We start from the raw sequence: 14,114 nt of genomic DNA on the forward strand, positions 1-14,114 counted from the left end.
AGGCACGATAATGATGCTCTGCACTGATATGACCCAAAGGATAACCCAATTAATATGCTTGGACCTCAGGGCCAGTGGCCTCTCTAGAAAAATCACCATAACTTGATCGCTAAGAACACAGTAAACGTGCCTTTGTACGAATTAATTATGTTGTTTGTTAAAAAGTTGCCGTCGAGCCTTTATTCTTTGACATCTCTGTATTTTCTAGCCAGAGGAAGTATGTTGAGCCTTTTATCATTAGTGACTTGATTTGACTTCAAAGCGTAGTGCTAACTTTAACCTCTGTTAGACGACGATCAAAAAAGCGATCTACATTTGGCAGAATTACATTCTGACACTCGCAGCTCTCTCCGTTCCTTGACTGACTGAATGGAAAGCAGTCAGGGTGGAATGAAGACATTTCTTGTGTGAACCTTTTGTCCTGAGGGACTGGCTCACTAAAGCCCGTCTCATCTCCCTGTCCTTTGCGCTTAGTTGCCTTGGAAACCCAGAGGTAACTACTCCAAGGCACGGAAACAGGAGCGCGATATTGACTTGGTGTCGGAATGCTCTACACAAGATCATCAGTCACATTACATTCCTCCAAACACAAACTCAATGGGCTCCATTATTCTTTTGCTCTTCAAAGCACACGGCTTGCTTGAAATAAGTCACCCACTGGTATTTTTCAAGTAAAAAGCTCCAGATTCTGGCACCACAATGTTCAACATGACTGAAGGGAATGGAAACCCTGAAATTTTCAGCCTTTCCAGGAGTTATTCTGTAGAGCTTGAGGGGAAAACGTACATGTTTTATTGATTTAACACAAAAGCACACATACTTGAGTTTCATTGTAACTTGTCCTCTATCATGCCATCACAGAAAGACTCGTGTTTATGAGCCGTCAGTAAGCGTCCAGAACCTCTCCCCCAGCCTACTGTCGGTTCCGCTTCAGCGGTGCAGGCGAGGGCAGCTGAACTACCGTAATCGCTGCATCAATTACATGCATCTGCGGAGAGCGCTTGTTACTCAATATGTATGAGATTAGAGGCCTGAGTTCAATTGCCTTATTCATGTTTGTGAGGGAACAATGTCAGGAGAAATTACAGAGTGCGCTACTTTTTTTTTCATACCTTTGTTCTCCTGCTTATGTCTGCTTTATACGGACACAATTAGACTTTCTTTTCACCTGCCGGAGAAGCTGTTGGGTCTTACTGATATGGACTGTTATGATCTTAAATGTTGCTTCATTATGTTGCATGTGCTCATTTGTCATGCAGGGTATTATGCTGATGCCGGCTTTAAGGTTTAAAATATGCATGTATCTTTGACGCGTATTAATTATGGCATCTTACATCATGCACTCTAGTTCTGCATTTATATGATGTTGTCTGCATTCTTTGAACTCGATCCATGAAAAAGTAATAGGATTTTTTCCATCATTAGTTGATCAAATGCTAAAAGAGGTGTGTTTAACTCTTAAATAGGCAAGGGTGTAAATGATTTGCAAAAAATAATTTCATGTCACTTTTTATATTATCTGGACTTATCCATCCATCCTCCATACTTCTTATCCTGTCTATGTAAAATATGTTGCAAGTATGATGTGTCGCAAAGTGTCCTACAAATTAGGAACCTAGATTCCTTGTACTTTTTACACTGTCTCATCTTCAGCCTTAGGGGTAAGTAATTCTAGCTTGAGGTTTACCGTCCTGCGGAGTTTAAAACCGTCCTCCAGCCCTAATCAAACACACTTACTGGTTACACTAACCCTTAGCATTCCTGTAAAATTTGCCTAAAACATCTAAAAAAGGCATACCCAAAGTAAATTGCATGCTGTTCTTGAACCATTTGGAGTATATGCATGGATTTGGTCTTTTTTGAAAGGGAGACGGGCGGTGCAGTGGAACACTAACAGGCTAAAGTCTAAAATCCACTTTAGACATTCTACTAACTACAACTAACTTTGCAACTACATGTCAGCTAGCTCTTATTAATTTGCAACTACATGTACATGTCAACTAACTCATTAGAGTTTTAGTACACTGTTAGGTTAGGTGTTAGGGATCAGGGTTAGTAGACTAAGACCCTGTCCCAAATGGCACCCTAAACACTCACAGTCTTCCTACGAGTCTGCACTTTCGTGACGTAATGCTGCTTTGACTGTCAGGAAGATGGTCAAAAACAGTGCGCATCGAGGACGCATATCGACCACAAAGGGGGCGCTCGCAAGCACCCTTCTGAAACCTAAAATTGACTAATTGGACACCCTACAGACTCGTGGACTTAACAGACACGCGCATGCGACAGTCGTTGTAAGTCCACATGACCGAAAGTGCTACAGTACGAAGTGTGCCTTTTGGGACAGGGCCTAAGTTGACATACAGTTACAAAGTCAACAGAATGTCTGTTGGGGATCATCAAAATAAAGTGTTAGCAAATATTAAGCAGACAGTCTACTAATACTCTAATGACTGGTAGTTGACATGTAGTTGCAAAGTTACTTGTAGTTAGTAGAATGTCTAAAGTGGACTATTGAAATAAAGTGTTACCTATTTACTTTCCATAAAGTCAGAATGTACTTCAATATATAGGCAGCTGCATTGTTTTTAGTTAAGTCTGACTAAATTATCACAGAAAACTTGAACTTGTGTAACGCAGTCAACCTTGGTGGGTTAAAATGTATATATAATATATACATTTTTGTCAAAAACATTGATTTTTTGATACATATCAATAATGAAATATATCTGAAATGCTTCTAATACTCATTTTCCGCAGAATAGATACACAATACCACCTGCTCTTTCTCGCTGTCTTATCTCTCCGACACACAAACCCGCCTTCCCTCACTCACTCGTTTCATTTGCTGCGGATGAATATTGTTGCTGTTACATGGCTTGAATTTCAGTGTGGGATTGTGTGTATTAGGCATAATTTTACTCACTCCCGCAGATTTTAAAGCCGCCTCAGTACTAACAGTGTAATTGATCCGTGTGTCAGTGTGTGTGTTCGCACTAAGAACTGTCCAGTTCTTTGGGGAACCAAAACTGGATCTTCTATGTCATCGTTACAAAAAAAACCCTTTTGGAACCTTTTTAAACATGTACGTCCATTATTCAAAGTCACTTATATTGCACTCAAAGTATACAGTTGAGCTTGAAAGTTTACATATACCCCTTGCAGAATCTTCAAAAACGTTAATCGTTTTAAAAAAAATAAGAAGAATCATAAAAATTGCATGTTATTTTTTATTTAGAACTGAATAAGCTATTTCACATAACAGATGTTCACATATTGTCCACAAGACAAAAAAAAAAAAAAAAAAAATAGATGAATTTATAAAAATGACCCAGTTCAAAAGTTTACATACCCTTGATTCTTAATACTGTGTGTCGTTACCTGGATGATCCACGACTGTTTGTTTGTTTGTTTTTGTGATGGTTGTTCTTGAGTCCCTTGTTTGTCCTGAGCAGTTAAACTGAGCTCTGTTCTTCAGAAAAATCCTCCAGGTCCTACAAATTCTTTGGTTTTCCAGCATTTTCTGCATATTTGAACCCTTTCCAACAATGACTGTATGATTTTGAGATCCATCTTTTCACACTGAGGACAACTGAGGGACTCAAACACTATTAAAAAGGTTCAAACATTCACTGATGCTCCAGAAGGAAACACGATGCATTAAGAGCCGGGGGTGAAAACTTTTAAACAAGAAGATGATGTGCAAGTTTTTCTTATTTTGTTAAAGATCATATTTTTTCATTTAGTACTGCCCTTCGGAAGCTACAGAAGATGCTTACATGTTTCCCAGAAGACAAAAAATGTACTATTTATCCTGTTCATCCAATTAAAAAAGTTTACATCCCCGGCTCTTAATGCATCGTGTTTCCTTCTGGAGCATCAGTGAATGTTTGAATCTTCTTTAATTGTTGTGTTTGAGTCCCTCAATTGTCCTCAGTGTGAAAAGACTATCAAAATCATAGTCACTACTGGAAAGAGTTCAAATATGCAAAAGATGCTGGAAAATCAAAGAATCTGCAGGACCTGAAGGATTTTTCTGAAGACCAGAGCTTAGTTTAACTGTTAAGAACAAACAGGGGACTCATGAACAACCATCACAAAACAAACAACCAGTCAAGGATCATCCAGGTAACCACACACAGTATTAAGAATCAAGGGTATGTAAACTTTTGAACTGGGTCATTTTTATAAATTCAGCTATTGTTTTTTTTTTTTTGTCTTGTGGACAACATGTGAACATCTGTTATGTGAAATAGCTTATTCAGGGCAGTACTAAATAAAAAATAACATGTCATTTTTATGATCCTTCTTATTTTGTTCAAACGATTAACATTTTTGCAGATTCGGCAAGGGGTATGTAAACTTTCAAGCTCAACTGTACATTGTAACAGTTCATTAATTTCCTGGGAATTAAACCCAAGACTTGCCATTGTTAGCGCTACTCGCTACACCAGCTTCACCAGCTTCTTCAAAAAAAAAAAAACTTATCAAGAAAAGTTTTTATTGTATGGGTTGGGTTGTATACGGTTCTGTGGAGTTTAAAAAGTTCTTGATCTTACATTATACATTCTTTACATCAGCAAATTCCTTTCTGGGCTGTTTAAAGTACCAGTATTTAGACGGCTTTCTAAAGAACTATAAAATGTTCTTTGTGGAACTTTGTTTTACTATAATATTAGTATATAAAACACTTATATTGTTTTTTATTATACGAGCCAAACATGTTAGTTTATGCAAAGTAATATATTGGAAGGTTTTCCAGGATCAAGTTGTGATGATGAAAGGGTTAAACTGTATGGTTTTTAATAGGGCTGGGTAAACAATATCGATTTCTCAATTTTAATCGATTCTCATTTTTACGAACCGATATGGATTCTTCTATCTTAAGAATCGATTAGTCTAGTCTGTTTTCAGTTGAATGAACAGAACATGTAGCGCGCCTCCCATCCAATAAATCACAATAATCTTTGTGCTTTGTTACTTTTGATATGAAGCAAAGTCTTAGATTTCAAATGACGTCCATCTTATTATGAGATTCAAAAAATAAATACCATTTTGGCGCTGTTTAATGTGACGTGACAGATCGCTTTAGCGCGGCAGCACGGAGAGCATGTGAACATCCTCTCTGCTTTAATACCAGTTACAGCGCGAAAGAAACATGACTAAACATCTGAAGGTATGTTAAAATATACAGTACAACTTACCGAAATCCGTATCATGTCTTGTGTAATAGCTCAATCAGTGTTTCAACCTCGGAAAGACGTCAATAAAACAGCTTGTAAACAATGTCACGTAACGTCACATTTACCCCAGAAAAACATATTCAGTGACCATAAACTCATTAGTCAGTTAGAAAAGTGAACTCTAGAAAGCAGCATTCTGATAAATATAGCTATGCACCGTTACATATTCATTATAATGTTCTTCAATATTTAATGCATGTTTGAATAAATCAGTTATGACAGCCACGGTTTAAATAAAAAATAAAAAAAATGAATTGGAGTAGAAATATGATTATGTAATTCTAAACTTTATTTATTATAAAAAAACATAATTGAGTGTAATTTAAGTGTTTGTATATAAATAAGTTAATTTTAACCTTCATTATTATAGTAATGTAGTACCAACTGACTTACATGTGTAGTTTACAGCATTAGTTGAGATTTTTTTCCTCTAGAAAATTTGCCATGTACTGTAACTGATATACTACATCCAAAATAATCGATATCGAATCGAAATCCTAATCAAATCGAATTGCAAGCATGTGAATAGAAATCGAATCATGAAAATTGTGTCAATACCCAGCCCTAGTTTTTAATCCATATCCCACCCCTTAATTCCTGAAGTCAAGAGAGAACAATTTCCAGAGCCCATGTTTCACCTCTTTTACCCGATCTCCCCCATCTTTTCCAGCAGAATGTCTTCAGCCTTTCTGTTTCAGCAAGCTTTACCTCTTGAGCTGCACATTTTGCGCTTGTTGTCAGGTTGCTGGTTGCACATGGACTCACGGGAGACGCCAGTGAGTGATCTGAGGTGACAGCCCAGCACGGCGGCAAGTGAGCGAGAATTTATGCCCCCCTCCACATATACACTTTTCTCCGACATGGCCCTGCCAGTGTCCCATGGGCTCCAGTCACTGGAGTCATGGGAGATGGTGAGACCCCAGGGTTCATAATTTAATTATATGAAAGAGAGAAAGAGAGAGCGGGGTCTGATAGCACAAGTCACATTACTTAAAACCAAACACACAGTCTTGCCCCCACCCCATCACTCACACATATAAACACACACACACACACACACGGATAAACACACAGAGCTGTCTGTGGAGAGGATTGGTGGAAGGAATTACATTAACATGGCTGTGAGCTGAGGGGGGTTTGATACTCATGCAACCTGATTGCGACAGGAGGAGCGTGAGGGATGGGGATGAGCGCCGGCGCTGCTGTCCTCTACCCTGCGGAGATGTTTATCCAAATGAGAGTGGAGAGAGCGGCAGCGCACTCATACTGAGGCCAAGATGCCTTCCTCAGCCACTGCATTGTCTTAGCCTGCTGGGCGAAATGTTTGCTGTCTTTCTGCTTTTAAACAGTTCTTTTTTATAAGTTTGTACATGATTTGTGCTTTTCTCACTGTCTGCCATGATAAAGATGGTGATGGTAAAAATGAAGCTGGTGATAGCAGCGATGACAATAGCGCTAATGATGATGGTCATATTGGTTGTGGTGATGATAATGAAGATAGCATTGGTGGTGATGAAAATAAAGCTGTTGATAACAGTGGTGATGATGGTGATTACAGTAGTGATGGTGGTGATGATGAGGATGAAGTTGATCAAAGCAGTGGGGTTTTCATGATAGTGTGAACATGATGGTGATAATGTGATGATGGTGATAAGAGTGGTGAAGAATATGATGGTAATAAAAGTGATGGTGATGACAATGAACTGCTATCGATTACATCATGAACAACAGTGGTGATCACGGTGACAATGTGATGATGTTTGTGATAACTGTTGATTACGATGTGATACCAGTGATGATGACAGTGATGATGATGATGTGACAACAGTGGTGATGATGATGATAATGTGATGATGTTAATGATAACAGTGGCATTGATTGATACAATAATAGTGGTGATGATAACATTGATGTTGATGTGAGAACAGCAGTGGTGATGATGATGATTCTATATTGATCATGTTTGTGATAATAGTGATATTGTGATACAATAACAGTGGTGGTGATTATGATGGTGATAACAGTGTTGATGGCAATCAAAAAGATGACAGAAGTGGTGAAAATCACGATTCATGATTTTTATCACGATTCTTCATGTTGTTTTTACTATTTTGCAAGTGACTGAGCATTACAGCCAAACTAATTTCCCTATTTTAAAAATAAAGCCTTACAAAATAACAAAATATAAAATAAAATTAAAATGGCAGACATTTAGGCCAAAGTGGCAAAAATAAAAAAATGTGTCATTATTTTTTATGTTATTTGTTATTATTTGTTATTAATTTTACCTTTGTTATTAAAAAAGAAGAAAAACATAGGCTACACATTATACAAATGAAATTAATAAAATGATTTATTTTTTCAGCTACAGTAGGTGTATTTAACAGTAGCATTCAAGTAAAAAATTAAATGAACAAATATAAAAATATAACACTAGACTTCACTGTATAAATTATACATTGATTCTTAATAAAGCTAATGTATTAAAGTTCTCAGTCAAGAGCAAAAAGTTATTTTGAAGAATGTGACCAGACAGTTGCTGGTCCACAGTGACTATGTTTTTCCTACCATGGTAGTCAATAGAGACCAGCAACTGTCCGGCTAACCCACATTCTCCAAAATATTTTATTTTGTGTTCCACACAAGAAAGAAATTAATACAGTTTTGAAACAACATTACAGTGAACTATCCCTTTAAGGACAAGCGACCGCATGGTTAATATTAGGCTGCTCTGTCACTTTAAAGACCTGCACGTATATCTAATATACAGCCATGCATCCAATTTTCTCTCAAATGTTTACTTTCACTTTAGACATAACCAATTGTGTTTATGCAAACATTGTGCAATCGTACTCTAAAGATAACTTAGTAATCAGGCGCTGTTTGACAGGCTTTTAGTGTATTTTAGGGTTAATAAAGGCCATCTGAAGCGAAACGATGCATTCGTGTAAAAAAAATCCATATTTAAACAAGTTATGAAGTACAATATCTAGCTTCCGCCAGACCGTCTTCCGTATTCAACGTACAAAGAAAGTCTTGCAGTTCACAAAGCTTACGCTACGTCCTACACCTTACCTATTCAACTTACGGGAAAAGTGTAACTGATGTGACGCCAGTTTACACTTTCTTCGTAACTTGAATACGGAAGGCGGTCTGGCGGAAGCTAGATATTTTACTTCATAACTTGTTAAATATGGATTTTTTTTTTTACACAAACGCATCACTTCAGAAGGCCTTTATTAACCCCCCTGGAGCACACATTTATGAGGAATGGAAGTGGATGGAGGCACTTTCTTCAGCTCATACTCATTCGTCCCGTTCACTGCCATTATCAGATTCGTCAGGATATTTATCAATATTTCTCTGATTATGTTCATCAGAAAGAAGAAAGTCATACACACCTAGGATGGCTTGAGGGTGAGTAAGCTTGGGCTAATTTTCATTTGAAAGTGAACTAATCCTTTAATTTTGTAAAAAAAATAAAATAAAAAAAAAGTTCCAAGTTGTGTTATCATGAATTGTCTTCACTTTAATTTACACCACTACACACACTATAAAGTAGATCTAACACTCTTTTGAAGAGGAGAGCTGAGAAAAAATCCATCTAGATCCACAAATAAAGCCTAGATGTCATTGGCCATAAGGTAGGAATTGACTATCCTACTACAGCTGGCCCAAGGCTGTTCCACTACACTGAAACCCACATTAACACATCAGTCACTACAGCTACTGCTGTAGTACATTATTCATTACAATGCTGTATTACACATTCTACACAACACGTACTGAGCTGTCCATATTAAACAACACCAGATCTTTAACAAGGGTTTAATAAAACAGATGGTATAATTACCCAGTGCTCATCCAGACACAAAACACTTTTAAGCTGCTTTTCAATAGTCCCATCCATATCCCATCATCTGAAGCCTTGAAAAAACCAGACAGCGAAAACTCACTGACACATTGAACAATGTCTATTTCTCGGGGACAGCTTGCTGCCTTCAGTCTGTGAAAGTGGTGGACAGCCGCAGACAGAACTGGAACAATGGAGGGCCAATATTCCAGCAGCTAATTTTAGGCATCTCATCTATAATTTCATCTTCATTGTTTCGTGGCATCAGAAGTATTGTCTCAAAGCATAGTCAGCTGCCAATCTTGATTTGTGCTACATACTGTATATTATGATGAATTTATTCAATATAATCTAAATCTATCTATCTATCTATCTATCTAGACTGGAATATATATAATTTAAAAAAATCTGTTAAAACAAAAGTACTTAAAGTATAATCTTGGAGCAGGAATCTCAATGAGCAATGAATAACATTACAGTAAATCAGAGATGGAATGTAGGAAATATACAAAAGAGAGCAGGGGAAAAAGAGAGAAAGAGATAGACTAGATGGGAATCTCACATCAAAGAGAGGATACTTTCACTTTCCCAAGGCGAGCCTCCAGCTTAACCTGCTGCTTTTCCTCACAGAGCGAGTTCATTCCTCGTGCAGTGAGAAGAGGGGGAGAGGGAGAGAAGGGAGAGAGAAAATCAAGGAGAAGAAGCAACATCACACTTCACTGAGTGAAAGGCTTCGTTGGTACTACAGAGTTTAGTGTTTTTCAGTATGTTAGTGGGGAAGAAAAATGAAAAGCTCACTTTTCAATTCAGTGTTACAGGAAAATTGCCTTGATGTTAATCCACATGCTTAATTCGTGGTGCTCATGTGGATAATCAGAGTTCAAATTTGGTCATGCAGCAGTTTGGATTTTGTTCATCTTTCACTGGTGATGATAATAATGATTATGTGTTGATATTGATAACAGTGGTGATGATTAAGATGTTGATATAAAGTGGTGATGATGATGATGATGATGACGATGACGAAGCTGGTCAAAGCCCACTGCTTTCATGATAGTGGTGATCATGTGATGATGATGATAAACAGTGGTGGTGATTATGATGGTAATAAAAGTGAATATAGGGGCTTTCGCACCGGGGGAACCTTTTCATAGTTCCTAGAGCTATTGGCTGAAGTACCCGGATTTTGCTGTGTTTTTGCTGTTTAGTTCCTTTTGTTGGAACTAAATTAGCTCCTACTTCAGAGTAGGGTCTAAACCAGCACTATAGGAACTATCAGTGACGTGAGTGTACGTTGATTGGTCAAACGCATGTCAAACAACACCGGCACCCAGTATTTTTAAAAAGCCATATATACATATTTGCTCCACGAACGTGGAAAACAGTGATAACAGCATTTACCTGCTGTCTGCAGGGTTGTGTTCTTTTCTCCGCCTCGATGATATGTAATACTGAAAGTTGTCATAGGAGATTTTGTCTCTTAGCCCCACTTTTTGCTCTTTCAGTTGCGTAGATTACATTCCATCTCTGTTATCACGAAACCCATGACACACAACAAACACAGCTCCGATCACGGCGTCTTTCATCCACCGGTTTTTAGCGTTTGTAAATGCCGCGCTTAAAGACGCCTCTGTTGGCCGCTTCGGAGTTCCTATTCCCGGTGCGAATGTAACCATGAACATGGCCCGGGTGAGAAATTTGTTCCAGGTAGGGCTGGGCGATTTTTCCGATTTTTTCGATTAATTCGAATTTAATGTTTTGCCTCGATTTTATTATTTTTTAAATCGAGAAATCGCGATTTTGAATAAAAATGTTAGCAAGCGTTACAATTAGACATGTTGACAGTACAGCAATGATAACCTTATTAGGAGAAGAAAATGATCCGACCTCATGATGGCGCCGGCGCGCCTGATTAACCGCTCTCATGTGACGCTCTATGAACGTAGAACACATCACTATTCTTAAGAGGCTGAGATGCAGGCAGTGGAATGAGAAAAAAGGCTAAGTTATTAAACGCGAGTTGAGCTTTTTTTTAACTTGACCGCCGTGTTTTTAGGATGCGTTTCATGGGTGAGATGCTGCAAAAGACGCGAGACACAAGTGCAACACCTAAACATGTCCGCCAAACATAAAAACAATTGGACAAATAGCAATGCAAAAATTGGTAAACCTGTTTGATATTTCATGTTTGCATGATGATGACAGGCTGAAATCTGTTGTTTTCTGTTTTTACAAAGCATTTACTGTTAATAATAGCCTATTACTGGTATTATTTATTGCTATTACTTTTTGTCTAAGAAATATTTAGCATTTTATTATTTTATATTATTTCTGAGTATATAGGATGTGTTTAAGATAAGTTTGTACAACATTTGTCTTCATATTTCAGGGACATTTTCTGCAAAGATATATAAATTGTTTTACATTTACACCATGTTGATCAGTTCATGTGTGGTGCACATGGAATGGAACTTTTTTTAAACCAGATTGTTAATAAAGAGAATGTTACTTAAATCATATTGTAGTTACGTTTTTAAGTTGACTTGTTGAACAGTAAAAAAAAAATAAAATAATCGAAATCGTGAATCGGTCAATCGTTCTGAAAAAATTTAGATTTTATTTTTTTGCCATATCGCCCAGCCCTAGTTCCAGGGGAACTATCCTAGTGGCTAGTTCCTATAACTGAGTTCCTCGAACTATTCGGTGCAATAGCCCCTTATGATGATGATAGTGAAAGTGACATGACGTGTAGCCATTTTTGCTGCGGCGCCCGGGAAGCGATTGGGGGTTAGGTGCTGATGATGATGGTGATGGTGGTGGTGATGATGGTGGTGATACCAGTGTTTTTTTTGTTCATGATGGTGATTATAGTGGTGGTGATGATACTGATGATAAAAATGATGACCAGCGATGGTGATCATAATGGTGACTGTGTAATGATGTTGGTGATAACAGTGGTGTTGATTATGATGGTGATGATGATGAAGGTGATCCTCACTGAGAGAGTTCATAGCCTAGCGGTTAGTCCACATGTACTGACACATTGAGCTCATCTAGATGATGCGAGTTCAGATTTGCCATGCATCATTTCTGATTTCATCCATCTTTCTCTGCTGTACTGAAATAATGACAAAAAGCCCACAATTAAAATAAAATAAAACCAGGCTTTAAAAAATAGAAAGCTTAACGTAATTAAATTTTAATCATTTTTAATAATTGAATTAAATCATTTTATTGTAATGCAAAATTAAAATATTAATTAATGCACGCTATTTAAAAACCCCATGATACGTGAAAGTGTGTTGTTTACTTTCACGTCTTAAAGCTTTGAAGGCATTCTATGCGTGGTGCTCCTAAAAGTTAACAAAATAAACTTCTAATAAATATTTGCATTTACTTAATTTTAGTCTTTTTCTTCCTTTTCTCTCTATCATATATGTGACTTTGCACCAGCCATTTCCTCTGCACTGCAGTCTGAGCTCTACCTGATACACACCATTACTGACACTCAAAGGCAATTACTGTGTGTCCAGCCTGCCTGTGCTATGGGATCTCTCTCAGTCTAAACCTGTTGTTTCTTGTATTGAACCTTGTCTAACAGTTTCCACTCTCCCTGTTGACAGGTCTGAAGCATTGGGAGTTTGCAGTGCAGGTGCATGTATAGATGTTGGCGTTTGCATGTGTGTTTGCCTGCAGGTGTGGGTTTGGATGTGGACAGGGAATGTGGTCTACTGCCTATATAGGCAGCTACTTTCCAAGAAGGAATCCAAACTGTCAAGTGACTGATTTGGAATGCTGTATATAAGCAGCAACTCCATGCATCACACAAACAGTGCTTGGGAGACTTGATTCGCAACTGATAATGTTGCTAAATCCAAAAAAAAAAAAAAACATTATTTTTTATAATGTGCAGTTTTAATTTCCTAGTGGTAAGCAGTGTTCCTGTATATTGATGAATCCAGGAATATGAATGCAGCCTTTACTTTACCTTAACTTTAAAGCTTTATTCCAATGTGGCCTTGTCATCACATGTAGGTTCAAGAAACAGAGCAGCTAAACAGACTCCTCTCAAAAGAGTGTACATCAGCGCTTTAAATGTGCACACTATCTATGAATTCATCCCCAGCCAATTAGCCTCACTATATAATTTTAATTACAAATTTGAATAAGCACAAACAGTAAGAGCCAGTGAGTATGAACTAGCATCGCTTGTAAGATCTTAATTAAGAGAGGGTTTTGATGAATCTATTTTCAGCCGAAGCATTGATCAGACACTCAGAATGAAAGGACAACCATGATGTTCAGACATGAAGGATGATTACCTGTCATTATTTATGCTTCACAGGTTTTAAATTGAGTTGTTTTAGGGTTTTTTTTTTTTTTTTGCGTCAGTTCTGAGGGTTGACAAACAAGTTAAGGCAAGCATCAATAATATTATTGCTCATACATAAATCCTAAAGCGGTATTAACTCTAATCTGATTGCATATCTCATCCAACACCCTTTGTGTGTGTGTGTGTGTGTGTGTGTGTGTGTATGTGTGGATGGATGGATGGATGGATAGATAGATAGATGGATGGATGATAATGCCAGACTTTTTATATTCCATGTCGATTTTACGAGACTTCTGAATTGTTTTCTAAATTACAATGACTCATCTGTAATTTAGGCTGTTATGGACTAGACAGCAAGATGATTATTTTATTTTATTTTTATTTATTTATTTATTTAGAACATTAAGAATCAAACTACTAGTAAAAGCATTTATTATAATGTAATTTTCAGGTTCATAAAAGGATAATGGCAATAAGAATATGAAATCAATTCAAAATGATATCAAATTAGGATAGTAATAATATCATAGTAATATTACTGCTAAAATATTATCAGTAAATTATTATCAGAGTCATGCCTGCATATAATCAAACTGATATAAACTAGAATGTGTATAATATCACAACAATGGAGAGACTTGCAATCAGCCACAGGATTTAATCAGGCGAGATAATGGAGCGATCT

The sequence above is a fragment of the Ctenopharyngodon idella genome, chromosome 14 (assembly GCF_019924925.1).
Source record: "Ctenopharyngodon idella isolate HZGC_01 chromosome 14, HZGC01, whole genome shotgun sequence".
Lineage (NCBI taxonomy): Eukaryota > Metazoa > Chordata > Actinopteri > Cypriniformes > Xenocyprididae > Ctenopharyngodon > Ctenopharyngodon idella.